Below are 26,019 nucleotides of genomic sequence, written 5' to 3'. Positions count from 1 at the left end.
GGATGAAAAGCATATTGCAAAAAAACAAAAAAACAACTGTATTCAAGTTAAATTGACCTTCATCAGATAAAATCATCTTGTCAACATATCATGCATCACAGTGATGAAATACATTTCCTTTTGCAACCACGATCACTCATTAAGACGTTTAAAAGGTCTCATACGACCTTTCATTTGCTTCAGACTACAGTGGCCCAGAGGCATGACAGCTTTAGAAAAAAGAGCAGGCTAATGTTAGGTGTGGTTTGTGCCCCTTGAGCCTCTTGGTGCTATTTAGCACTGTGAGATGATAGTTCATCCCCTTCACTTCCTGCTTATCTCTCTGACTGAGAGCACATACAGAAATAGTCTTTGTCAGCGTCAGCAACCACACAGCAGGGCACCTTTCACACACCATGCCCAATACCAATGTGTGTGCCAATGTGTTTAGCTTTCCATAAGCCACTAGGTCGAGCTTATGTATGCCAGAGACTTTCCTTTATGTTTTTTTATTTTTAATAATATGTGCTGCACATTGTCACAAATCTTTTATTTTTAAATGATCTAGTTTTAAAGTATTTTCGCATTAAAAATGACAGCGACGACCTGAGCAGTCCTAATGTCCGTGAAGGTTCTCAGTCATCCAGGTCATAGTTATCTCCAGTAGTTACAGCCGTAGGCAACACAGACTTGCTTCTCAGTCAAGAGGCTTCTTCAATTCTGACAAAACCTGCTTAGATAGTCATTATGTTTAACAATGCAGTCATTCAGCCTCTGACTGCTACTCATATTGTACCAGTCGCCCTTTTCTCTAATCAATTAATCGATTAATCTGTTTTTCTCTCGATTAATTGATTAATCGTTTCAGCTCTAATCCCACAACATGTTTTCAGCCCAGGCATCACTGCAGCATCCTGATGTGTGACCTTGACTGCCCGCCTAGTCTTCTTCTAACAGTCCTCTCGAGACAGAAGATAAATGGTCCTTATATTTGTGGTTAAGTGCGTTTTTGACCCAATCTGACAACAAATTCAAATAAAACATTAAAAAGTAAAGAAAGTGAAACAACAAAAAAAGTTAAAAAAAATTAGTATGCTCAAGAATATTGGCACCCAAGTTTCACACTGAAATAAATACAAATTGATAAATTAATTATACTGTAAGTTGCACTAATGATGTTGGAGGTAATTATTCAGCTGTGAGCATATGGATGTTGGCTCTACAGATTCAATATTATATATATATATATATATTTTCATATGTACATATATATGTATGCACACATATATATATATATATACATATATGAGAGATGTAAATAAGCAAGTTCTTTGTCTATATAATAAAATAATTATGGTTCCAACTACCTCTGAGCAAGGTACCCAATCCCCATTGCTCCACATTGATTGGTTAATTGGACATTCACAATTGACCCCAGCCACAGGGGGTCCCAAGACCAAATCAAGTATGCGGATCAATGAGCAGGTGATCTGCAGTGTCGACCCCCAGAGAGGGAGAAGCGGAAAGAAAAAAATAAATGGTTCCAACTAATATAAAAACAAAACAGGAAGAGAATGTATACTGACAGGTGGCAGATGAAGGCAAAAACAGAAGTTGAATGGGGATGCTAACAAATGTTCTTTCTGAGAAGTGCCCACAGGCTGCACACATAATAAAATATAGCCAAATTGTGTTTTGCAGTAAAACTTCCATTTCCATTTGTGCAATTGAGGTATGGCTCTTACTTATGTTAACACAACGATATGTGTGTGTCTTCATGTTAGGACTGAAGTGATAATTACTCTCGCACATGTGGGAATTTCCGCTATTGTCCGTGTCTTGGTGAAATGAATGTGCGCCAGCTGTTTGGGACTTCGTCTCGAAAGGCTGCGACTGCCTTTCCACTCCAATTGTACCATATTTGCCTCTTAGCCACGGCTGTGCTTCAGTCGTGAGTGCCATGTGGATCTTTAATCTTACACTGAATTCACTGTTTGACAAATTGTTGATTCCTGTCCACAAGTTTTGCTCAAGGACAGGTTTGAGAAAGCCGGAGCGCTTGATATTGTTAGAGCAAGTACAGTATAGTATAACATAACATAGGCTCCTACTCACCCTCTGCAGGATTAATTAACATAGCATGAACATAAACGTAGGTACACACAGTGGCACGGTGGGCAAAGGTAGGTCAGTGGTAGAGTGAGGCGTCTTTCAACTCAAAGGTTGTGGGTTTGATTCCCAGCTATACCCTTGGGCAAGATACTTAACCCCCATGTTGCTCCTGGCGGTTATGTCAGCAGAAACACAAATAGTTTTGCTGTGTGAACGCGTGTCAATGGGTGAACGGAAAAAACGGTAGGAAACGGCAGCTTTGAGTGGTCCTCAAGACTAGAAAAGCAGTAGATAAAAAAAAAAACAATTAAAATAATTAGATAACAACTGTATATCATGTCCCCACATGCAAACCTTCAACAATGTTGATACATGTTTTAAAAATACTACACAATTCTACAAACTAAATGACAAAGGCTTTTGCCATTACCTTTCAAAATTAACTATATGATCTTTTTTTGATCTGATGCCCCCATCAACTTTTTTGTGAGGTAACAATAAATATAGGCTGTGCAATAACTGTTTTTTAACACTTTTTAAATGTGGTCATATGTGGTCACACGGTTTAAATCCAATATCCAAAAAGTAATAATGGAATTATGTTTATAATTTTAACTCACCTTAACTCAAGTGGCTGCTTTGTCAGTGTCAGTAATTAGATCTTTTTGTTTAAAGACAAAAACCCAATGTCACATTTTTCTAACCCTATCCCACAAAACAGATTAACCACTCGCACTCCTCACAAATGTTTTCTAAAGGCAGTCAGGGGACATGGGTCCAAAGGGAGACCAGGATCCGCATCTCAACAAGACGTCTTTACCATGTCAGATGACTCCTGGGGGACACTGAGTTTATTTGCAAAAAGTGAATGTGAGCATGAAAAAGAAATGAAAGCCTGTCTGGTTGGTTGGTACAGAGCCGCATTGAAAGCAGTGAATGCAGCAGATGAGACGCTTGTGTGCGCAAGTACAGGAACAGCAAGGGAAAACACTGACAAGAGAGTGGGCACATTTTGAAACACTGTGTTAGAGAAAATAACATTTCCTTTCTGCCGTTACCAAGCAAGTGACCTTTGCACTCTGTGAGTCTCATTCCTCCTATTTCTCCATTAGTGCACGGAAACAAACAGGCACACAACACACTAAAACATTTGCAATTTGTCTCTAAAGCAGCCCCTCCTAATACACACACAGCCGCTCACTGTCCAACAGTCAATATTTTCTGAAGGATGACCTCCCTCGAGAACCGGCAAGCAAGCTGAGCGGGCCCCTGCAATGAAAGGGCCCATGATTGCATTCGACCATAGCCCTTACAAAGATGTCGTACATCAAATGCCAACAGATAAAAAGCCATCCACGAAGAGTTAATCAGCAGAGTAGCTTTCATGGCCACACGGCAATTTGTCTCAATATCATGAAAACAAGACAGGCTCTCATAAAGAAAAGCATCAATATAAATAAATACATAGCTTAAACACACCTCCACATTTGTGTTTCATGTAGCGCTGAGTGTGACGTTAACTCAGGCCACTCTGTGGCTTTTTTTTCCCCCTTACATTACAGTTTGACCTTGAGGGTGAACAAAGTCGATGCATATGTGAGTCTAGAGTAATGACTTTGTTGAATCTTAGATAACATGTCACTGGTGATACGATGCGATAACATGGACAACAGCGCTATAAAATTGCATGTATGCAAAGGAAGTCAATAATGATTCTTACATGTTTTCGTGCCTGATTTTGTACACACGTGCTTCCGCTCTCATCTAGTTTTGAGAGCCTGACCAATTTGCATTCAAAGAAAGAGTAGAAATCCCTGCACGACGGGCCGTGCAAAGTGTTACGCATATTTGCCACCTTACACCTGTAACAACATGCAGGCGTGAATGTTATGGGTGAGAATGAGGCTTAATCACGGGAGCCGTTAACTCACGACTCTGACCCCTCGTACAAGCGACTGAATTCCAATCAAATTAAAACGCTGACAGCACAGATGCCAGAAAAACAGGCAGAGAGGTCAGTGGAGGACGAGGATGTTTGACCTGGGGAAGAAGCTTGCCAAGTACTTCACAGTGAGTGCACAATGAGCCACTTAACAGACTACGCACATAAATGCCCGTTTCAAGAATTCTCCACAGCTGACGCAACCTGAGTCACACTCTCATTGTATCACATGATCAAGAAAAAAAAAAGATATTTCAGTAAAGGAAATGAATGAGTGTACACTGTAGGAGAGGCTACACGATTTTAAACTTTAATGGCGCACTTTCCAAAACGAATAAAAGAGGATCGATTTCAACCAGGAACTGCAACAGCTAACCTGCTATTATCAATTGAAGTACCTTCTTCCACTTTCATAGCGTACTGCATTTGGTATGTTTTCCACATCCTAACCTTGTTTCAGCTGGCTTTGTTGCAGTCCATCCACCTTGACAGTGGACAGGCTCGATTATGTTCAAGGCTAAAACATCCCGGGGGAAGAATTCTTCATATGTGCCTGGAAATCTAGACGCTCAATGTTTTGTTCTCAGGACACGTCAACCTAGACTGTCAGTAGCAGCTGTGCTCGTCTACGATGACAAAGTGTCTGTTAGCGTCAGTTTACCTACACTATGAAGGCACCTAAGGCACAAAACCACTGTAAATATTCAACTTGCCCAGTGTGGTTTGTATGTTTTTGGGATATAATATGCTACCCACAAGTAAACGCAAACACATGAGATACTGACTGTGAAATTCTGGTTTATGTCCCTCTCTCTGCACAGGGCTACCATCTCAAAGTGATATTTCAATGTCTGATTCTTTTAAACGCACGTATAAACATGCACATCTCGTCACAGACCCAAAAGGTACGGTGTCCTTGGGAGATCGAAAGTTCCGTCGAGCTGTTCATCAGACATCTGCTAAGCGCCTCATCATGAAAGCACCGAGGTTTATTCCCTTGTGTTGCTGTGCCAAGAACAACTGGCAGGCGCCAAGAAACCTTCCACTCTGCCACCAAGGTTAGGTGAATGACAATGCTGAGATACTAAGACACAAGAGGAGGGAGGAGACAGCCATAGGAATAATAATAGGAGACAGGAGGCTTCAGTCACGTCGATCTGTATATTCTTCCACTTTTTTGCCTGTTTCTACTGGCATTTCGCTTTAAATTCCTAGCTGCGTCTTTTGCTTGTGCATTTCCCGGAGGTTTTTTCCCTCGGTCTGTTTACATTTTTTTTTCCCATTGTGACTTAAAATATTCAAAACTCATTTTCGTCTTCCCCCTCTCTCTCTTTCTTACCCACTTGTCCCCGTCTCTTTTGCTCACTTCAGAAAATAGCGGCGCTAATTCCGTCTCTGCATTATTAATCATCAGGCAACGAGGGCCAACAGGTGCTGAAATAATCTGAGGGAAGGTCGAACAGAAGCACGGGGAAGTCTGAAAACCCAACCCAGCTGCTCGCGATGTTCTCTTAGCTTTTCTCCACACTGTCCCCACCAATCTGGAAGAGAGCCACAGTACATAGCCTGGGAACAACAGTAAATTGTCACTTTATATGAAGAAATCTGGCTCAAAACATGATACGTTTTGCCAAACATTAGCTGAAATCAGTATAACCAGAAAGCACTGCCATCACTGATCTAATTTTACTGTAGTTTGGAGTAGTGTATCTGTGGGACGCATTTGTTTTGTCTAAATCCAACCAACGTCCTACAGGAACAAGCAAAAAACACTCAACATGTTTATGTAATAATACAGAACTAATATACAAATATATTAACGTAACACCGAGTAGGACTAGCTCCTGGGTTCCCTCTAGAATTGGTAAATGTTATTGTTTGTTACAACCGTTGTAAAATATATGTTGTGGTAAAATGTTAGAGCGTTATATACAAATATGATAACATTGTTTTATTTTTTTTGAACACATCAGGGAGAAAATCTGGCCCTGGGAAATGTGTGATGTATGCAGTAAATTACAATGTTCCTTTTATGCGATACTGTCGCTGAATATGTTTGTTTGTTTTGCTATGTATTGATATACGGTAAACAATAGGATGAAGATGAATTATAGATTAAAAAAAATAGAGTAACTAGATAAAAAAAAAAGAAAAATGTATTTATCTATTTCAAGCTATTTTTATTGCCAAGTGCAAAAGTTCAAGCTGAAGCCAGTGGCTCTTATTTTGAAGGCCATGGTGAAAGAAAGCGATGATGGGTAAGGAGTGAAACTGATGGTGTATGTGTGTCTTTTTTGCCCAGCTACTTTTTTAGCATTGGCGCTCCTGCCCGCTTAGTTCGTATTAGTACTTTGATGTTCTGTACGTTGTGTTACCTGGTTTATGAAGCGCTAAGCGACAGTGGTACATGCACTCTTGAGGGCTGCTTCGCTAAATAGTTCATTCCATACAGCTGCTGTGAATCAGCGGCTATGACCAATCGAAAATAGCATTTCTTGTTGCCGGAAGTACTCAAAGAGAGATTTGAATATATAATTATTACATTATTGTATCACAGTGACATCGGGCAAACAGCAGAGTGATTTACAATTCATGTACCTTGAATTCCTAACACTGTAATTGACACACTGATAGTATGCACTGTATGCAAAGCTATTTTCTTTTCTTTTCTTTTCTAAAAGTAAATCTGATATGTGGCATGTCTAGGTCAGTTTTCTATGAAAGCACCTGGGCCAGACTGTACTGTTAGGACTAGTAAACCTATAATATCTCTGCTTTTCACAAAACAACCAGTAGTTTATATGTTTACTTTCTGTCTGTCTCTGAACTGTGTAATTACATAAGCAACACCACACACAACCATTAAGTTCCCTTGCAGTTGTTTGGTGATGAAATTCTGAGAAGATTCCTAGAATTACAACATTTTCAAAGACATCCCCCCCTCACATAAAATACTAGATCCCTGTTCAGTATGTTCACAATTCACAAAGCGTCTCGTCTATTTGAAGAGCTCTTGAGAAAAAGTGTTAAGAGTAGGGAGGAGGACTTTAAAGAGGCTTAAAAGTTTCTTAAGCAGAGGATAAAATGGTGTTAACCAAGTTTTTTTTTTTTCCCTTGCCCAGCAGTTTTTAAATAAAAGCTGATTTCACTGTGCATGAAGAATCATGGTCTGTGTGCTGCAATCTCGGCACCTCATCTGATGCTTTTCCTTTTTACCTACAGGTGCAGCACTGACTAGAAGGGCTGAGGGTGTTGGTCTGCACTTACTCTGTTGTCTATATTCAATGACGGCAAAGTCAATTTAAATCAGGGAACTATTTTACCAGATTCCGAAATATCCTCCAAAATATATTCCATAATAGTCCTTGAAATACTTATACTTAATACTATTTAAATGTATTCAACAGATATTAATTACATGAAATGAACTGTTTTAAGGGAATGGGTCCACAGTCTCTCTGTTTTACCAAGTGCTTTCTCATAGTGTGACGTACTGGATTTGTCTTTCTTTTACAGCGACTAATTCTTGCCACTGCATGTAAAATGCCAGTGTTGGTCTCCTGCTGTACATCTGTACATCGACACAATACGGTCAGTCACAAGTTCATAAATGCGGTGATGCTTAAACAGCAGCACAATCTGTCCGGAGAAGCCTGGTTATCGTTCATCAGTTTGGTTTCAAATAAATGGCACCGGGGGTTTGGCAAGTGCACAGCAAACTTTCAGGAAGGAAATGTAACAACCATCTGTGAAATAAATACACGAGAAGCAACACTGAGTGTCCAAAGATATACGGGCTGTAGGGTAAGCGAGGGATTCCCCAAGGGTTCTCTGGCCTGTCGATAGGCTACAGCCTTTCTGCTGGAATCCAGGCAGAGAGACAAGCCATCCATCAGGCCTCAACTCGCATTACATGAGGCAGAGGGAGAAAAAAACACAATGATTAATGTGCCTCCTCTGTGGTCAGTCTTTCTTCAGTACACACACATACACACGAAGCGAAGGCCTCGGATGTGAGAGCACTCACACATAAAAATGCATGGACTTTTAGACGTGAACCAACCTACACGGGTGTTTTTGCAGAAATACCTGCACAGCCACATCATCACCACAGGGCTACTGCAGTAGATGAGAATTGTCTGAGCTTGACCGCTTTCTTGGCTATAACCTCTGGGGTGAATGTGGGGGTATTGACTAAAAACCGAGACAACAAGCCTTTATTTATAAATGCCTCAACAAAGCCAACATCACGCAGCACATAAACAATTACAACGTCATAGTTTCTGTCACAAAAACCATCACCAGGTTATTCTGCTCATGTGATGTTTTCTGTGCCTTAGCTCCACGGAGCGTATGATCGGCTTAATGTTCATTTGAAACATAATTACTATACGCAAATCAAGAATTTATTATTTGAGAACCAAATATAAGTATTGAGAAACTGCACCATGGTAATTATGTTCTTCACAGACAAAATCACAAAAAATCCTGTTATATCATGAGGAAAATATGAAAAATATGAAAATGCAGGATTTTGTACCACTCAGTTTTAACTCTTAGCCTCCCCTCAAGTCCTGAATACCTTCATTTAATATTTGACAAAGACACATAACTCCTGTGAAGTGATGTGTTGCTTGGCTGTCCCCACACAGTCCTTATAGCCCAAACAACTGATTAAACACAAGAGAATCTGTGTCAGTTGTGAAAGAAAATATGGGGATTTGTGTGGATGCTCCACTTAGGGTAGTTCATAAGAATGATAGTGTACTCCACGAGCTACATGACAATATGACCCACATGAGATCAATTGGACATGTAAGCGTACAGTATGAGCTGGGATTTTACAGTGCTGCAGAGATGGATTGATTAGCAAACCTCACATCCTGTCATAAGTAAAACACCATTTAGGCACTGAATAGAGCGATCACATGACTTTAGATGATTACTAATAATTATTACGGCATTGTTTGAATAGAATTTTTACTATTCCATGTCCACAATTATAAAAACAACATATTAACATCAGTCACAGGTGTTAAGTGAATTATTAATTACAGATGAACTTCATTCAGAATAGTTATATTGTACATATAACTCTTGCCTTTGCAGCAAGACGACCCGTCGGAACAAGGGTCCCACAGTCCAAAAACATGCAATATGGGGATTAGGTGAACTGGACACTAAACTGACCATGTGAATGTGAGAGTGAATGGTTGTCTCTGATGGCACAGCACCCCGGTAGAGCGGTAGAAGATGGATGTATGTATGAATATTGTACATATGAATAGGCTGAACTTTTTTGGAAGGACTTGTCTATAAAACATATATTCATCCTGTATAGTCACACTTGACATGTAGGGGTTGTCTTGAGGTGTGTGATGAATAGGACTGAAAAGGGGACTACTTAGGTTAGCCAGCGATGTATTTTTGTCTCGTTTGATTTAAACGCGTAGATGACAAGCGTCGCAGAAACAATACAAATCTATACAAGAGCCACAAAGGAAAAACAGGATTTGTTCAAGAATCCATTCGATGACAACAAATGAATTAAATATAAATAATATAAAATAAAAAACTATCGCCAAAGACATTCTCTGCTAAATAAGAAAAATTAACTCGACATAAGGATTTAAGTGCCTCATTTAATGACTTCCTTTTTGTTTCCATCATTGTTGCTATAACTGCTCATTATTATTTTTTTTGTGTAAAGCACCTCCTGTTCTACATTATAGTTTTTTCCATTAATTCCCTCTACTTTAATTTGTTCAGACACAATGGAGATTTATTTCTCAAAAAAAAAAAAAACTGCTCCATGTTGTTACTTCATAGAAGAAAGTTTGGGGCGTGTTTTGAAATGGCAGTAGGTTTGACATATCAGAGCCAATATTGGAAAAATATCCAGTGCTATCCAGGCTAGAGTGGTTTTTAGGACCATTCACCTTCTGTTACTCTGTCATCCCCAGTCTGGTAGAGACTTCCTTCCAGCCCCAGGCCCCGGACCATCAGTCGAACTTGATGTATGGAGTCCCTGGGAGTACAAATGAAACCTGTCACAACAAGGGTAATGATGTCAGAGTCACTATAGCTCACCACTGGAGAGGCAGAGGGAGGGAGAGACGAGGGGGTAGGAGGATGTGAAGAAGAGAAGGGAGATGAATGGAAAGAATGGTAGGACGAGGGTGAGCTGGAAAGTACAGGAGGAGAGAAGGAGGGCAAGAGGGAAAGCAGAGCAAAAGGTTAAAAGGGAGTAAGAAAGAGCAGGGGGGATAAAAGAGCTTGAACAAGAGACAGAAAAGGAGCTATCTGAGGAACGGCAGCGGGAAGTGGAGAGGGAAGGTTAAGAGAAGTAGTCAACGAATGAAAAGCTGGAGAAGAAGTGATCAAACAGTGAATAAACCAAACAGAGAGGTGAGGAAAGACACGTTTAATGAAGGCAGTGATGCAAATTAGGTGTGTGTGTGTGAGTGTGTGTGTGGATTGAAGGTAAAGACATGTCAGAAGGTAAGGAACCGCAAGGGCTGGACGTGAGGAAGAAATAGCTCTTTTCCCTCCTCACATCCCTCCATTGCTGCAGAGATGTGAAGCAGTGAAAATTGAGTAGAGAAGAAAGTGTGAATGAAAGGAGGGGGGAGATTCACAGTGGAGGAGAGGGAATAAAGAGTGAATCTCTATTTCTATTAGTGAAACTTCATCCTTGACCTTGTGACGAGGATTTGAAGGTCCACTAACTAGCGCTACCTCTCTCTCATTCTCTGTTGGATTTCAGCATTCGTTGACTCTCTTGGACAATCAATCGTTGACATTCACAAAAATGTGACGTCTCCCACAAATACCCAGTGGCGTCCTACTGTCTATCCACTCCCCATAAAGAAGTGGTTATGGTTATCCTAACGACAATATCTGAGAGTGTCACCCACGTATAACATCTGTGCACACAGCTTATTAAGCCCCAGACTTCTGCTTTATTGTTTGGTGACAGTACACTGACTATGAGACGATGATAAGAGCAAAGGATGCAATATAAGTCCACTTTAAAAAGAGAGGAGTTGGCCACAAAAAAGTCCTACCCATCATATTATTTTTACAAAGACACAGTAGGGCACACAGGTGTTGAGCGCGAGCCGTCTGCGGGAATAACAAAGGAACACGCGGTGCACGAGAATGCCTCTGAACTGTGTCCACACAGAAGTGAACATGGACAGCTTTATAAAATGACCTGTGTCTTCTCTCCCTCCCTCTCTTGTAGTATCCCTGTACTTTCTATCTCTCTCTCCAATATATCTGTGTTGCCTCAACCTGTGTCTGGCTCTCTCCCTGTCCTCATTGTCCATTATCATTGACATGATCCTTTCCGTCACACTCTCTCCACTGTCTCACTCACACACACACACACACACACACACACTCCCTGTATCTTCCCAGCTTCCCCCCCTCTCTGGCAATCTCTCCATCTCAAGACATGGCCACTAATGGAATGAAATTCTTGTGGAAGAAGCAACAGTCATTTAGAGATTAATGTCAAGCCTGGCATTCTGAAGGGCAGTCAGCCCAAGCTGTGTGTGTGTGTGTGTGTGTGTGTCCAGTAAAGAACATGCACATGTCATCCCTGCAAAGATTCCCTCTTTATTATCAGCCATTAGGCAAAGACTCAGAGAGTGAGGAAGGGAGGTGGGTTTGCTGGCTGGCCCATAAAAGCACATATCTTGCCTTGTCACTGTCATCTCAGCAACCCCTCGATAGCGGGACTTTCATCAATTAACATACTTCACTTTGTGCACACCTATTAATGTGCTCTTCACTGCGTGTGAAATGTGCCTCTTAGCTGCAACAATGGTCCACTCCGACAAATACCAGCTTTTTAAATCACATGTTATCTTTTAAACGTGTATTTTTTCTGGAATCTTAACCATACGAACGGCAGTGAATGGGCGTATTGCAAAACCATAGAGGTGGACGATTGCATCTGTCGGCACCGCATCGCCACTAGATTCTGGTTTGCGTATTGCATGGCTGTTATGGATCCGTGGATCGAATCCAGTAAAAATATTTAAACTTCTGCAACTACTGTGTCCAAAGTGGGAATTTCAAACCGATTGCCTCAGGTGAGAAAGAAATGTGCCTGACATGGTGAGGAAATGCGTGGTTTCCACTGATCAATTCTGGGGCTGCTCTATGTACACTTAACTACACTGAGGGATCCATATGATGTTCATCAAGGAGGTACAAAAAGAAAGCTAATTTCATGGATGCGTGAGGAAAACTATCCAGAGGAAACACTCAATGAATAAACACAACAAACCAATTTGTTCCCAGACATTTCCTGAAAAAGAAGAAAAGAAAGTGGAGCTGATTTAACAGGTAGGGCCAACTTGTGAAGTATGGCTTCGATTTTCTACAGCAACAGGAAAAAAAATTCTACTTCTCAGAGTAAAGGTTAAATAAGAATATAAACTGTGTGGTTGGACTTGTGGTTTCTAGAAGTCGAATTAAATGGCAAATAACATTAAATGCTTAGGACTTTTTAATATTGAATATTATATGAATATTATGTAAAAATTATACATTTCTTTGGTCAAATACGCACTAACTAATAGAAATATATTAGACTTATGCATTTGGTTCAAAAAACCTAACATCAAACACAAAAGGACACGTATAATACATGCGTACAAGCACTTTATTCCTAAATGTACCAGTCATGGGGAAGACGATTTGTGTAGCCCTGGGACCGCAATAAGATAAATCAATAGCAGATGAGCGTTTTTATTCTCCTCTCCTGCAACTAATCATTCAAAGTCTTCCTGCAGTGGAAATGGAGGATGGACATGCATATAAACGCTCTAATATTGAACAGCAAAGTAATCTGAGGGGCTTACACTGACAAATAAACATGCATAGCAGACCGAGGAATAATTGCAGAAGTTAATACAGCAAACGCACCACATACACACCAACTGGAATACACACAAAGAACACACATTAACCGGTATGTCAGAATCTAAACGACAAAAAGCAGCACAAGGCCCCTTGGAAAAATATCTCCATCACAGAGAAAAGCCCCTTTCAACATCTGCGGCATGCGCTCATGTGAAGGCGGCGAGAGCGGCAGCGTGAGCTTTTAAATATTTAATGGCCGTGTCTGATGGTCATAATTGCTTTTAAGAACAAAAGAGGAAAACAAAGGACTCCAGTGGAAAAAAAAGCACAACAGAGGTTAAAGCCACTTCTCAGAGAGACAGGACAAGCTGTTTAGAGTCAAGCGAGGAAAAGAGGGAATGCACAGTGAATGAAAGAAAGAAGGCACTGAGATGTATAAAAAATACATGACAAGTGACTATCAATGGTAAAAGGGACTGGTGTTTGACCCAGAACAGTATAGCCGCCCCATAACATGGCGTGCTGTGAAATATATAACCCAGAATCTAGGTTAGATATTTTTTCAACCCACGTTTTGGAAGCCTTAACCCAACAAAGTAGTCACATTGACCTTTTCTTTGGTAGGAAACCCTGCTGGGTTATATAATAATAATCCATGGCATGCTTTAGTTTTGCCATTTCTATTGAATCTATTAATTTCCGCAGTATACTTGCAAATGTTTGACTCACTGGTTTTGTTGGCCAATGCGCACGCTGTTCCCGTTTCTGAACGTCTTGTGTAACACCATGTAGAGCGCACACGGTGTGTGCTGATAACGCTGGAAAACACATTACACGAAGCTGGCTTATCTATCAAACATTACTTGTGTTTAAACTCAATTGCATTTGGTTTCCGGCATTCAGTGTGCTCGAAAGATACATAAAAAAATCCAACTGTGTGCTTTTTCTCAAATGTGTTTGCTAAACGTTTCATTGGGAAACCATTTTCTTCTGAAGCACATTTGCCATCTGTCTGCTGCCTGTCACTCCTGCCCGCTATCGCAGGAGGAAGTACGCCTGCAGTCATGGATGAGATTCACCTGCTCATGACCACAGTGAAATGGATAAAAAGACCCAGTAGTGATGCGGGGAGGTGAGGCAATCATAACAGATCTATGTGCAAATGTATTACTTAGAGCTACGAAGGACGCAGAGAAGTGTCAGTCAAACAAAACACTCAGGCTCAAGCTTCCTACTGTACATCTGAAGTACACCTCTTTGGCATCAGGTTGAATTTTGCATCTTTCCTGGGTGTATTTATTAATCACTTAATAGTAAACATCGTGAATATGCATTTAATTGAACAAAGAAAGTAGTCGTTTCTAAGCCACTGCATGTAAATTTGTAATTTAACAAAATTTATTCAGTATTGAGGCCTTTACTTCGTAAAACACAGAGGAATCTTTAGGGCGGGAGTCGAAACAACCAGGACATTAACATCACGGGATATCAGTGCGGAATGGGATGGTGCTGAGGTGTAGGAGAAGAGAGGGAGAAGAGGAATGATGGACAAGGAGCAGGAGGGAAAAATTAACTCAATTGACATGAAACAGGAGCAGGCAGCCAGATAACTACAGTGCCTTTTCCCTGTGTCAATTAAAACAGCACTTTACAAAGACAGGTTGAGAGGGAGATGGCAGAGGACTTGCTGAGCTGCGCTGGTGCAGCACAGAGGTCAACATTTCAGCTCACCCTGTCTTCCTGCTGCCATCTTTCCAAGTGTTTTAGAACTCACAGTCCGGCCACTGGTGCAGCGCTGAGCTGCTCTTCTTTTCGAACATCGAAAACTGCATGCAGGACCTCTTTGACTCAATGACTGTAAACATATACAGGGGAAAAGGACGACATGGGGAAATGTCTTCCATCACTGGGAAAGACAAAGCGGTGAACGAGACAGATTACAGATTTGTGAAAATGGGCACTCCTTTGAGGGGTTTGTCAGAGACATCCAGGATCTGTAGTGAAACAGAAAAGAATGGGTGGGAAATGAGAAATGGCATAGGCGGCAGAAAAAAGTGTCCCAGCGAGAGACGGGGGAATAAAGATGAGAAGAACGGGGGCAAAGAGTGGCAGAGGGCAGGAGAGAGGCAGATGGAGAATAAGAAGCAAATAGGTTCACCTCTCATTCGCTCGCCTGCCACACTCTGTGCCACAAAACAATGCACCACCCAAGGACATGAATTAAACAGAGAGCCAACTACCTCAGAGGAAAGCAGCGCTGCCAGCACTTAGCCAGGCCTCATAAACAACCAGCTCACATTTGTCACTTCCTCTTCACCCAACAAAGCGACAGAAGAAATAAATTACCTTTAAGTAGACGTTGTTCTTCCTTTCCCTCAGAATCCTGTTCTCACCCCAGCAGCCGGTTTGAGCCAACAAACCATCAAAACAGCAAAATAATAATAATCATTTAAAAAAAATTAAAATCAACACAATATACAAATTGGGGCCTTTTGTTAGTAGTCACAGTGGTAGCAGCAGCAGCTAGCAGAGACATGCTACAAATCCTTCAGACTCTGGTCCTTATTAAACAACATAAAAAAAGGACAATTGTGATAATCTTTAATTTGATACTCAAACAAACAAAAAACATCTGACCATAAGATGGTCAAGGCATGTAAGACTGGCCGATGCTTTTGCAATAGGTTGACTCACTGTTCCAACAAAAGCTGAGCTGTAGTCAACCGGTGTGCTCAACGTACACATGGTGTAAAAGCCTCCATGTTAACTGTGCCATCTGTGTTCTCATACTGAGGCACTACATATATACAGTCACAGCAGCCAAAAACCACTATTCTGCTCTATGCAGATTAATTGGGGGTTTTGTACACTGAAATGTACAATATGACAACTAAAGGCAACAAACTGGATTTTATCTCTTGGCATTATTAGAATCAGAATACTTTATTAATCCCTGCGGGGAAACTGCGTTTGTTACACTCAAGTTTCACTTAGACATTAGAGTCGGAATTCAAAGAGGGTTTCCTGCGACTGGATTAGTTCCCAGTTTCACATCTGCAAAATGCATCAAATGAAAGTTAAACATCGGACCTGCGTCAGGTGTTATGAAAGAAGACATACAGATTAATTCACAAGCATGTTTGCTGCCCCATGTCCAGGAGGTCTACAGTGTGCGCTGAACCAGCCCCCCACCCCAAAAATGAAACTCTCCATCTGTGTAATTTCCCCACAGCTAGGACACCCTCCCTCTCAGCCATTATCTCTAGACCCTCCCTCAAAAGGGGAGAAAAAAAAGACAAGACACAGTTTCCTAACATGCCAGAAATGCCTTAACAGCCACGACCACACGTCTATCAACAGTCAGACCCTACTCTGTTGTACAGGGATCACAGAACACAGAGCAGCTGCATGACTGCATCACCCACAGGGCCACTCACCCACACAAAGACGTGCACATGGAAACATTCGGTAACCGCTCCCCCTCCTCAGATCATGATCTTTGCTGTCTCATTAGAGCGGAACAATAATCCCCCTTGACACACAAAAATGACAAAGTGGGGAAGATTTTCCTCCCCAATGTAATCATAGTAAAGACCACTTTGGCAGTGCCCCTGCCATCAGTCTACTATTGAGCCAGCCTCGAGAGAAAACACAGGTTTGTTAATCAAGGGAAGGCAAAACAATTACTAGAATCCAATAATCAATGCCTGAGGACAAACAATAAATCCTTAGTGGTTGCTTCAGAGATGGTGTGAAATGGGGTCCAACTAATTCAGCAGACGTCTACTAGTATGCTATCGTTCGCTAATAGTTTTGCCGCTCCATCGTTTAGCCAATCTGATTAGGCTCTTTTACACAGGGTATGTAGCTGTTTTCTTCTGTTAGACCAGCAGCTCAATCTCTCCGAGTTACACATTATTTGTGAGTGTCTTCGCTTTGTTTTGACTCTAAATCAGCAGCGATTGCTCTGAGTAAGTGAAGTTCAGCTTCCACTAAAATGACATGAATGTGTTTAATTCACATTTCAATACTGAACGGGAGCTAGAACGCAATCAAGACATGTCATTGGTTTGTTCAGGACTGGCTGTTTACACGGGTGACGATGATTTTCATACTCCCGTAGCAGCCTCCGCGTTGAAACCACTTGAAGCTCAGCTTCAACTGTTTTCTATGGGACGGCACCAAACAGGTTTCCAGGGAAGCTCAGCTTCTCTAGGAGTCAATGAAGCAGTGGGTGGGCGTGGACGCTGAGCTTCTGCATGCTAATTGGAGGACCTGTTTGAAAGGTGAAACTCGTTTTTGATTGACAGTGTTTTCTGCCTCTGGAGCTGGGCGTGTTATTTGCTCGGCAATACAACCCATTTTCATTTGTACATATACACTGTAAATAAAAACAGTTTTACAAAATTCTTGTTCTAGTTATTCGTTTGGAGAATTTATGTAAGAATTTCTGTATAAATGACTGGGCGGCCTGAAATGAACTTCACCTGCTTTAAAGACCAGCAACCTCCACTGCACTAAATATAATCAAATAGCTTTGAAGAGGCGGATAAAAGATAAATGCCAGAGGGACATCCACAATTCGACACTAATATAAACTACACTAAATAAAGAAATACTTGAACGATGGCTAATCCGACATTAGGTGGAAATGTACATAATGAAACTTTATTAAAGGGTTGGATTCCTCATAAATCAATCCTCTCAAGTGTTGCCACCCATATCACTCAGTCATAAAGATGGAATTTTCAATTCCAGTTGTCTTCCATTGCATCAGACATCCGGATTCGGCAGCAGGCGATGGGTGGAAATCCTAATAGGGTGCTGGGAATTACAGCAATAGGAGGAGAGCTTGATGGTAAATGCCAGGGGAATCAGGTAAGACAAATCTGCCTGGATTTATGAGAGCCGTGTGTGAGCTGCAAATAGAAGAATATAGACCAGGCAAATAGTGGGGAGTTAATGATATGTAGCTCTGAGTGAACAGTTTCATTATGCTGCTAAAAAAAGATGATATATTCATACTGACACCCTTTATGTTAATTATTGCTCAGTTCATAAACTCCACAGAAAGTGAAACTGACATAATTCAATTACATAGTGACCATGATTGCCTTTGACTTTGTCCTGGAAAGCACCACATTAAACCCAAGACCACTTTATTTTAATAAAGCAACAGTAACAATGATTGACCGTACAGGCTACTATACCGACATGTCTCCACTTAGCACAATAACAAGCATACATCTGCCATGATCAATAGCTGTTCATGCTTCCTTTAAAAAGGTCCCATCCTCAACACTCTTCCTGCCCATTTATTCCTGCCTCATTTCCAGTCATCTCTTCCTCCCCATCTCATCTATAATTCTCGCTCATGCTCCCTTGTCTCCTCATCTTTTCTCCCAAACTTCCTCACTTACTATTTCACGTATTCCTACCTCCTTTCCTTAGATTCTTTATATAGTAACTTCCACCCATCCCCCCATTTGCCATGTCCTTAATCTATTCTTGTCAATCCATTCCTTTTTTCATCAATGCATTCATTATCTTCTCTCCATCCTCATTCCTCGTCACATCTGTATATTTGTTTTGTTCTTCCAATCCCTTCTCTCCATAGCTCCTTCGCCATCATTTGGCATAGTTTCATAGATTCCTCTGTCTGACCTGCTCTGTTCCAGCTCTCTTCCTTAATTTGTTTTTCATCCTTCCTTATCACCATCCTTCCTTCAACTGTCCTTCAATGTACATCTACACTGTTCTCATCACTCTTTCCTTTTCCCATTCACCGGCTCACCACCACCTTCATTCACCTCCACTCCTTATCATCCTCCACTGATCGACACATCTCCCTCCAGAAGATCCTCCTTCCATCTGCCATTTCTCCTTCTCCAACTTCTGTGTCTCCCTTGCTCTCCCACAGTCCACAGTTCACAGGTTTCCCTTGGCTCATTGTTGCATCCTAACGGAAGCTTGCACAGCATTCTGCCGTAAATAATTGAAGAGGCCCCACATGGCAAGGCACGCACAGTCTAAATGGATTACTCTGGGAGAGATCAATGCTGGCCTGTGAGGGTTTTATTAGGGCCTGCAGATGAAACGTACAAGGCCACCACCGATGCTCTACTCTCTCCGTCTTAATTCTGCCCCGTTCTATCCTGTTTACATTCTCTCCACTCTCACTCCTCTCGCTCCTTGTCTGCATTTTCAAATACCAACCCACACCTGTGATGACCCGGCCACACCTCCACCACAGGACCATAGCCGATGCCCTACTGTATAGATCTGAATTAAACATAAACGACTATCCGAGACAACGTATGAATCATTCATTCTTTAAGATGTCTACGACTACGATGCAGGCTACTCGTAAACAGACAGGTCAGACAGTGTTTTGTTATCCCCTGCCGATGTTGAGATGCATCATCTTCGCTGACCTTCACTGTCTTCAGGTCCCACTCGCCAGCATTGGTGAGAAACATCCAGTAATACCCACTGGAGCTGTTGTGGGCAAGAAAACGGGAGGGGGAAGTACAAATGCTACCGTGACCTTCAGTTGTATGACCCTTGAGGGCAGGTGGCAGCTGCAAGCTTCTCTCTCCACGAATATTTATATTGGTCTCATCCAGTGAAGGGTTTTATAATTATACGCTTTACAGAAGACAGCCATTCTGTAACCATGGAGTCTTTGTGGGGCTGTGCATCTTCGGACGCACAATTCAACTCAATTATGTTTAACATGTCAACCATTCGATTCATTGTCATGATGCATTGCATTATACTTTTTCTGTATTAATATATGTGGCTACGTGGCAACATGAACTTCAATGCTCATTGGGTAGGGGCACGTGGATTAGTGCTCTGTGGGTGGAAAACATGTAGAAAGATACCTTCAATGTAATGGCCTGATCAACACTTGGGGCCAAAACAAGTTGGGTACATATGAGTTTGTTTTGGACATTTCAACATGAACCGCCACTGCAATATAAACATTTCTACACAAAGGAAATTGAAATGTTTCATCTCCAAGTACAAAACTAGGGTTTATGCAGTCAAGAAAGTCAACTAACAAAGTTACTTGGCTATAACCAGTTATGTGCATTCACTGCACTGAATGTCCATTTTGTGATTATTAAACAATCCTTGGTTAGATGTTCTTTCATAGAAGCTAAATGAAGAGGAGAAAATTAACAACTTCCTTTCACCCCAGCAACGTGTAGTCTAGTCTTGTAATCTGTTTGACACACTACCTGTATCCACATTGCCCATCCCTACATTTCAATTTTGACATTTTACTGCGAAGAGGCAAGAAACAGTGTGTGCTGAGAATTCACTATCACTTCTGTCACTACATCATTCAGTAAACTTGCTAGGAATGTGACTTTTCTTCGACATTTACTTGCCGTAGTACAGCAGTAACAGGCACGCAGTAGACATTTTTTGTTAATGTCTACTGTTGCAGCAGAGATGAAAATTATTAATTCGCATCCTTGACCTTCTGATATCTTTAAATGCAACAGCTCATGACCTCCTGCACGCTAACAGAAAGGATTTCACTTTGTGAACGTCAGGTAATTGTGTCAATAAACCTGTTAGCAGGGAATAGTTTGCACCTCAGGTTTTCCCTTTCATTGACGTGTGCCCTCTCGAGTACACCTAAACACTTTATGCGTTGGCATATTCTCAGGAAAACACACACGGGGTCACTGCAATTATTATTGAGAAAAGGGCCTATGAGCGCTTCACATCCTGCTTTAACATGAACTTAGACTCGCTCACTGATTATGATATGGTCTCTTCATCATAGAGAATTGAACCATGACCAAGTTGCATTTTTCTATCCACTGGAAGTGCTTTTGTCATTACCCTGAAAACATCACAGGGACCTCACAGGCGAGCGAGATACTGCCCGTTCACATTTCCAAGACTGAGACACTGACTGGCATGAAAAGACATTGATTTGCAGTTTGGCGTTTTAAAAAAAAGAAGACCGTAAGAGAGGGGCCCTGAGGCTTTTGCCCCCATATTTTTCACATAAGTCATCTCTCTTAAATTTCTCTAGGATTGGCCATGTTCTTCCTCCTTGACATCTTGGCATGTAGGAAGAAAATGTGCACACATCAAAGCCATTAAAGTGTCAAGCTCCATGGTGAGCTCAAATCAGGTCAGAATGTCCATGGCAAAGTTGTGAATACTGCATTTTTTGCCCTCATTCTGGCAGTCAGGACTTCCTCTCAAGAGCCTATAACCAAGCCATTTGAAATGACAAACTCATCATCAAAAGATGCAATGACACTTTCTTTCTTTGCAATTTTCAGCACTCATTTGCATATGGATTTTAACACCATATGTTTCCTGACAGGATTTACTGTACAACATGGCACCACAGGACAGAAGGCTGAGCGGAAAAAAGTATATTATGAACAACGTTCCTTTACTTTTATTTAATGATTAACTCACTCTCAATTACCTCAGCAGTGCCAACCACCGTTGTTTTGGTTACACACCTCAATCCCTTACTGCTTTTATTTACCCTGACAGTGCACATGTACTGAAAACAAATGACTGTGTGTTTGATTGTTGCTCAATGGGTGGAGGTGAGGATGGGATACTCCTGAAATTGACAGTTGTCTATTTAGAATTTCAAATTGCCACAGGCAGAGAGGAGAAAAAAAAAGCTGGCGCTTATCTGTAGGTTACGATGAACAAGCGCTCTTATGCTGCAGAGCACAACGGCAAACCTCTCCATGAAGTGTGCTAATGATTACATATTTTCTCTCTATATATGCATTTGGATTGTACACAGTTCAGCCATTCATCCATAACCATTTCATCAGCCAAATGCATGGGCTTGGTGGGATGTAGATACAGAGTGAGACTTACAGCTCATCTGGTTAATGACATTAAAGTGTATGATACACACATATACATATATGTGTATGTGCATGTATATATATATATATATACACACACACATATATATATATATATATATATATATACATATATACATATACATATATACATATACATATATACATATATACATATATATATATATATATATATATATATATATCTTAGGCTATGAACAGCCAAGGATTTGTTTTTGTCTGACTTTGTGGTAATTATTATTGTGTTTTACTTTTTCTCCTTCTTATACTTATCAATCCCTTAAGGAAATTCTTTCTCAGCATTTAACCCATCCCTCTATTAGGAACCTTCCTATAATTGGGAGCAGTGGGGAGCCGCTGAGCAGTGCCCAGGGAGCAATGTGGGTTGGGTACCTTGCTGAGAGGTACCCAACCCAAACCCCAAATTGAACCATGGCTTATGTATTGGACAAATCGTTTTTTTACGGTTCTGTGTGGCATTCCTAATATCCACCTTATTACACACACACACACACACACACATATATATATATATATATATATATATACATACATACACATATGTATATGTAAATAACATATATAATATATACATATATATCTGTATATAATATATAATGCTAAATGGTCAAATCAAACCGAATCAAATATTGCAATTAAGACAAGGAAATAAAGAAGCCCAACAGTTCACACTAACGAGCACACACTAGGCAACAGTGGAGAGAAAAACAACTCTCTTATAACAGGAAACAAATCTCTGACAGAACCAGACTCAAAGATGTGTGGCCGTCTGCCTCGACGGGTTGAGGTGAGAGGAAAATAGGGTACAGAGGAGAGGTGATCGCTTCAAAGATGAAGTAAGTTCATGCATACTGTACAGAGAAATGTGCTTATTGGTGGTAAATTAACCGCCACCTCTAAAATATGACCCATGACCCCTGTGCACTCAAACAATTAAATAGGCATCATACTTTTATCATTCTTATCCTTCTCAATTTAAATTGCAGTATGATATAAAAAAGATTTAAAAAAAACACAATTCTCAACTCACAGTATATAAAAGGCTTCAAATGATTCATAAAATGTTCTAGGAAATTAAACCATAAGAAATCTTTCATTTTAAACGATGAAGAACCCTAAGAGTGCGCAGCCTGTAGCCAGGTCCGGTGTGGGTTATTTCATTGCTCCATGAACAAACACTGGGGAGATGCTTCATAAAAAGACAAAAGCCTATTAAGTCTAGGGACTGAAACACACAGACAGATCTGTGCTGAAGTGGTGATGCGAATTCACTCAAATATTAAATATGAAACCCCAGGGGTGATGTCGAGCAGAAAACGATGTAAGATCACAAAAGAAAACAGTGGAATGAATGAATGTGTCAAATTATGCATTACATAAGTCTGTAATGCTTCATCTCTGTGGTTCTTTCTTGAGGGGTGGTGGGGGGGGGGACTCAAACTCAAACTTCCCTCTATGATTGAAGAAAAGTGCATGCAAAGTGGGGAAGGCAAACTTAAAAAAAAAAGAAGCATATAATTGGTTGCTGTTGTAAGTGATTTGTGTGCGTGCGTGTGTGCGCGCGCGTGTTGGAGAGAAGAGAGAGGTGGGGTCACTCCACATTTCTCATGTGACGGAGCATCACAAGGAATTGTAATACACAGCAACATCATGAATTTGATTACATTACATTGCACTGCAAGCCTGTAAGCCATTTCCAGGCACCATACAAAGCTATAACTAAGTTACCACGGGTACAGAGAAAAATGAATAAAGCCATTTTCTTTTAACAACCCGAGCGCTGGAGCGATATTGTTCTCCCCCCTCTGTCTTTTATGAGCTTTGCGCTCACTGTGATCGAAGCAGGAGAACGGAACAAAATGGAAAATGCACAACTTCGATAATAGATTAGATTATTGTTTTTGTGGCAATTACTCAAACACGAATCTTCAAATAAAACTGCTGTCAAATCCTATAATAATGCACATCTCTGAGGCTTTGAGGTAATCCATCCAAATAATGTAGAGCACGAGCAATCTGGGCTCCTCTGCAGCGATTCAACTTCATTATATCATTTCTATTCAGATTGTTGTGTCTCTTTTTTTAACATAAACAAAACGGATGAACGAAAAGCAAAGACGGTGTCTCTTCTAATTTGAAAGTTTTAAACGGGGTGTTTTTATATTTCTTGACGTAAAGCGACTTCAAACACATTGTTGAGATCCACGGAGGGAGCGTGAGCGTGAGACTGTATGTCAGGTCGCAGTGTCCGGCATTCAACAAGGGCATCAGCAGTGCTTACTGAAATAATAATAATAATAATAATAATAAAAATAAAAAGTCGGTGTCATTGCTGCGCCTTCATATTCCACCTCAGTGGATCTAACCCAAGTGGCGCACTTTGTAATCATCCTACACATGACACATGACAACGTGACGCGCAGTCCGTGGGGTGTTGACCACCATCACAGTTCTCTAAAGTCCAACATGTTCACCTGTTCGCACTTGGGCCTCACGGAGGGAGGGGGGAGAGAGGGAGAGAGAGAGAGAGAGAGAGAGAGAGAGAGAGAGTATAGAAAACGGCATTTCCGATCGATGCCTGCCAACGGGATTGAATATGTCATGATCTAAAGGCATGGTCAGAAGTGGATGCAAGGATCCCCTTCCCCGCACGCATACACGCACCCACATCTCCGCCCGCAAAAAAAAAAGAGGATGATTCAGAAATACGCGTAAGTGTAAGACGCCTCCTTGAGATTTTTCGCTCTTCTCTGCGCAACAGAACCATCTGCGAATGTTTTTATTATTATTATTTTTTTTTATTTCTGAAAATCAATAGTGTCATTAACTCTCAGTGAAGGCATAGAAAGGGAAAAAAGCCGTGCCTGTTGAGATCGGCACTCGGGATGATGGATATCCTCCGCGCACAGGCAGCACATGCATTACGCTCTTCTTCCTCCTCTTCCTCCTCCTCCTCCTCCTCCTCCACCAGCATCAGCACCAGCGGCCAGGAGCTCTGCGGTGGCAGAGGCAGGTCTGTCTCCCGCTGAGTCCGGGATGGATGATCGAGAATCTCTCCCTCCACAGCGCAAAGCTCCGCAGCGGTTCGGACAAGAGTCTTTGCACCGCCATGTAAAATCGTGCCACTCTTTTGACACTTGCCTGTGTCTCTGCATGGGCGTTAAAATAGCAGAGTAACGCACGACTCCGTGCGCTCCGAGACCAAATGCACCCGTGCCAAAAATTTTTTGTTTTAACGGTTACACAATATAAACATTTCAATTCGAAACAAAGACTAGAAAAACTGCCACTGACAAAAGTTGATCGAGAGAGAGAGAGAGAGAGAGAGAGAGGGGGAAAACGGAATGGGAAGTGTGCCTACCTTTGCCAGCCTCGGAGTTCTTTTTTTCTTTCTTCACGGCTTAAAAACCCTCACATCTTCATGGTTAAAACAAGCAATAATCCCCGATTTTGGCGTTAAATAACGTGCGTCCCTGCGGTGGGTCCAGTGAGGAGCGGTTCATAAGCTCCTCTGCCGGGTTCTTGAATATTTCAAAAAAAAAAATCCACCCCGAGAGCGCAGGTTGTTCAGGACGCGTCTGGGCACGGCAGGAGGAGTCGCTCCCTCAGATGAAGCAGCCACCGTGCGTACTTGGAAAAACCAGAGCTCTCTTCGCGCAGGGAAGCTGAGGGAATGATGTCATGCGTACGGCCCTCCCTCTCCAGCCAACTCTCAACTCACAGCTCTCTCCATCTTCTCTCCTCCACACCTCCGATCGCCTCCCCCTCCTTTATGGCACGTTTTTTTTTAATATTTGCACTGAGACAAAAGAGAGCATAAATGTAGATTTAGCCTAATCTCACAATGCAATCTTGATTTGTGCATTCAGACTTAAACATTTTATATTGATATAGTGTAATACATTTCTTTTTTAAAGGCTGACCATTTGGCTTCACGGATATTTGTCTGTGCGCCTCTTGACGTGATGAAGTCAAACCGTTCCCTTACGCTTCACTGAAAGTGTCGTCCAGTAGCATCATCGGCCACTCTTTACGCGGGTTAAGGGGGGGAGGGTAAATGACACTCACCAAGACACTTCCCCTTGTATTATAAGTGTTAGCCTATTCATTATGAGATTTCAACGTTTCAAACAAACAACATTCTATTTCATTCATTTGACTAGACAGACAATATCCACCGTTTTGTGCTATTTGTTT

General features: G+C 41.3%; 1 long non-coding RNA gene across 1 annotated transcript in view; it reads right to left on the bottom strand.

Annotated features, from left to right (window-relative positions):
• The window catches only part of LOC122780525, a 40,886-nt gene extending 15,394 nt beyond the window's left edge, over positions 1 to 25,492 (bottom strand). The window contains exon 1 of the long non-coding RNA XR_006361702.1: positions 25,184 to 25,492. This is a non-coding gene — a long non-coding RNA (uncharacterized LOC122780525). The remainder of the gene's footprint in view (positions 1 to 25,183) is intronic.
• Positions 25,493 to 26,019: the final 527 nt, after the last annotated feature.

This window comes from Solea senegalensis, linkage group LG14, assembly GCF_019176455.1.
Source record: "Solea senegalensis isolate Sse05_10M linkage group LG14, IFAPA_SoseM_1, whole genome shotgun sequence".
Taxonomy (NCBI): domain Eukaryota; kingdom Metazoa; phylum Chordata; class Actinopteri; order Pleuronectiformes; family Soleidae; genus Solea; species Solea senegalensis.
This window is presented reverse-complemented; position numbering and strand designations above follow the sequence as displayed.